Source organism: Cyphomyrmex costatus, unplaced genomic scaffold, assembly GCF_001594065.2.
Source record: "Cyphomyrmex costatus isolate MS0001 unplaced genomic scaffold, Ccosl1.0 scaffold392, whole genome shotgun sequence".
NCBI classification, from domain to species: Eukaryota; Metazoa; Arthropoda; class Insecta; order Hymenoptera; family Formicidae; genus Cyphomyrmex; species Cyphomyrmex costatus.
The window spans coordinates 219,720-223,859 of record NW_017278121.1 but is presented as its reverse complement, the minus strand read 5'-3'; positions in this window follow the sequence as shown (position 1 = coordinate 223,859).

The following is a 4,140-nucleotide window of genomic DNA, read 5'->3' as shown; positions in this document are numbered from 1 at the left end:
TGCGATAAAGAGACGGGGGCTGTTAAGACGTTTAAGCTGTTCGCCCGCCCGGCTAATTGTAATCTCGCGCAGCGATTTCGCATTTATCAGATGAACGTTGGCGGCGCGCGGGCAATTAAACGGAAGCGGGAACGCCGAGCGAGCGCGATAAATCGCGCTCGGCGCCGTCGTGCGTGAAGAGGCGGCCCGCAGCGCCGCTAATTTATTCGCTTCGCTGCCTTTTAATCGGCCGCGTCGTCGTCGTCGTTCCCCGTCGGTGCCGATAATTGGATAACACGCGGCAAAAACCGTGCCTCCGTCATTTTGATACGATACGGCGACGCGACGCAACGTGCCGCAAGCGATAACCGTCCTATAAATCTCCGCGAGATCGCACGAGTGGGCGACGGAATATACGTTGCACGCGAGTGCACTTCTGGTTTCTGGCGACACGACGAGATGCGAAGCGACGCGTGAGCTAATTACTTCGGCGAGTTGATGGAATTTAATCGTTCCAACACGCAGACATGATAGGGGCCGTGTGGTCTACTTCGCGATTTTTCGTCATGTCGTTCAGCAATATCCGCAGAGAGAGAGATGGAAGAGATATTAAACACGGAAAGAATTTCGCTGAAATATCTGAAATTAGACACAGATCTGAAAATAATTTTGTTAGACCATCAAAATAGTTACCAAGGATAAGATAAAAAGGTTATTTTTATTATTACTTTTTGTAATAACGATTTGTCAATTTGATGTTGCAATTTTCTTTATGATGATAATAATAATTAAAATTGCGAAACTCAAGTAAAAAAAGTAAAAATAAATTATTATAAAAAATAACTACAAAAATAACGTTGTTGTTTATTATATTACACTTCTCATTTTTTATAATTACATTGAAATCTCAAAATTCTCAAACGTAATGAGCAATGTTGCAAAAATTTTTGACATTCTGTCAATTTGAGCATCCCCTACATAATTATTTTCAGATCTGTATCTGCATAAATTTTGAAATATCTTAGCAAAATCATTCTTTCTATATAAATTCAATAAGTGAAATAAAAATTCATGCAATTCTTGTTTTATAATTTCGAAAAGTTAAGAGAAAAGATATCTGTATTTTTTATTTTTAGTATAATATTATCTAATGAATCATTCACACTTCTGGGTTGCTTTTACTCTTTCTTAGTTTTTCAATGATGACTTTTTATATGATGCGAAAATAGAGTTGTGCAAAATTATGCGTAGTAATTGCTGTCGTTACCGGTGTGAGCCTTCGTTTAAGTAATTGTAGTTTTCAGAGGGTCGCCGGGGCCATCTCGATACAGTAATCGCCGCGCAGAAGTTCTCTGGAGACCATTCGGTTCGTTAACGTGGAGAACTTAAAGGGGACGGCTCAGTATCTCCTCGGCGACGATGTAATCTTCCGCGACGAGTCGATGATTGCGCTGTAAATTCACGTATACATTCTCACTTCCTTCATCAAAAACCGATATCTTTGCGAAAAATGAAAATCAACACAAAAGATCATTAACGATGGAATACTATATTTATTATATTTTTCTTACATTAATACTTCTCTAGTGGAATTAAAAATTCACCCATATAATTAAGCATTTCCTTTATATCTTTTGTATCCACTTTATAAATGTTAGATAATAACTGAACTGACTATTCTTTTAATGATAGAAAAAAGTAATAATAATAATAATGGTGTTGGGACATCAGCCTCATACTGTAGCCTAAAAGGTCTATTGTGTCCTAGAAAAAAGTAAAGTTATACAATTTTATTAAATGTTATTTTAAGCTATCAAAATTTTAATAATAAAAACTACATATGTTAAACTCAAAAAAAGAAACATTCGTCTACAATAACATTCTTCAGAACTAAATCTAAACATCGAATATAAGAGAGGCTTAATGATATAATTATATTAGAGAAAACAGCTAGAATAATTAAATTGTGATTACATTTATATAATTATAATGTAACTGTATCGTGTATAAGGATACGATATAATTGAAATCAAATTTTTACGTAATTTAAGCTCATTTCTACGATTGTATTAATAATTTTGATCAATTGAATATTCCCTTCTTCGATCATGATACTGCAGATCAATTCTCACAATTACAGTCAACAATTCTTACAACTGTATTTACGTAATAGTATAGAATGTGCTGTATATATTCGCGAAAATTTAAGGTTTAATTTTACAAGCAAGCACGTTTACGCATTCGCGATTATACTGACCGTTACCGAACTTTCGCTGATCACCAGCTGAAATGTTTACGGATTAACATCTCTGAATTACGTGGATTGTGCGCAAAAGCATCGTGTTTCACTAACGCTAAAGCGATGGCGATTCGGTTTCACTGAAATGCCACTGGATCGCCGATTTCGTCGATATAGCGGCGATTGTATATGGCGGATTTTCAGGCAGCATCATGTGTCGGCATTTATACGTTGCACGCACACGTACTTAGTGAGCGTATGTATAACGTGTAATTAGTAACGTATCGTGCTTTTTTATCTACGCCCAGACATCAGAATTATGGCACTCATAGCTTGCAGCTATTAAGGAAGCGAGGATCATAAAATAGGTCTAATCTTTCTTCTCGAATACCACGTGCAACGCTAAACACGATATAGATATGAAGATTATTATCTAGAAAGAAAAATTTCAATGCAACGAGGATTAAAACTTTAATGTACTCACGATGCTCTCTTTCCTCAGCATATTGCTATAACTTATGTATTTTAATACTAAAAGTACTAGTCATGCTTATTGACTTCTATTTTTCTATTTTTAGATTAATATTATATTTATTACGTAAAAAATAGAATTCCGAAATTATTTACTCTTTTTCAAGAATCATATTTTTTATATTGATGAAATATTTAACTTATTATCACTTTCTGTATTTTCAAAATAAATTGTTTAATTGGTCGTCTTTTTAATGAATAAGAAATTTCTAATGTTATACATATATAAAACGAGCAGTCATTTAAAAATTTAGTTTTAAATTTTTGTATATATTTCCAAATATATTTAAAAGTAAATCTGCCATTGCCCAGTATATAGATAATAATTATACATATACATCTTTGATACACAGAAAGAACGATTTTGTTGAAACATTTAAAAATTTAGATCTGGAAATAATTTTATTGGCCTATTAAAATATTTATATAGAAAATTCAAACATAATAAGCAATACTGCAAAAAAAGTTTATTCTAATAATCATCTGAGCGTTCTACATAATTATTTTCATGGTCCAACATTTTTGGATCTATATATTTAGCTAAAATTTTAGATATTTCAGCAAAACCGTTCATTTCGTGTATCATTTGCTATTAAATGAAATTTATACTACGAGGCAAAACTTTTGCCTCTGAAATAAAGGCGTATAGCAAGTTCTATGATAATTGCTACATTTAGGTCAGTCTCATCGCCTCATGAGTGATGAACGATATCATCACATTGAGATAAAAAGTCTTGTTAAATTTATAAACAACTTTAAATTTCTCTCTACTTTAAACGTAAATTATTGAGAATTCCGGCATAGTTTTAATAGTAAAAAGAGAAAAGTACCGACACACAAACCGCTACGAAATCCGAGCAAATCGCGTTGCGTCGCCGCCGCTATTCGCATTTCCAATTTCACAACGTTAATTCAGAATTAACCAAACAGGCTCGACCGTGGTATCGCGCGATGGACATCGAATAATTGAGTAAAACGCTCGGGGGCGGACGTCGCTGGTTCTCTCTCGTATCTTCGTCTCGCTTTTAACGTTAATAATATGACGCGTGCCTTTTAAACGCGACGCTCTATTAACGCTGAAAGCGAGATATCGGTGCGACAGATGCCCGAGTTGGGTCAGGAGATCGCTCGATGAAAGTTTAAACTTGCGGATAACGGCCTGGGCGTATTATGGGAGCTATGACAGGCGCGAAGGGAAAAATCGCCATGTCACTCTCGTGCGACAGCGCGCACCACGAAAAATTATTGTGCTACGAATGCGGAAAAAATTGCCCGCCGACGTATGAAACGTTAGTTTTTAGCGAGTCGCGCGATTTCCACCGGGGTTGTTTCATATCGATTCGATCGTACAAGGAATATTTTCGCGGACAATTACATAAGAAAACTTGTGA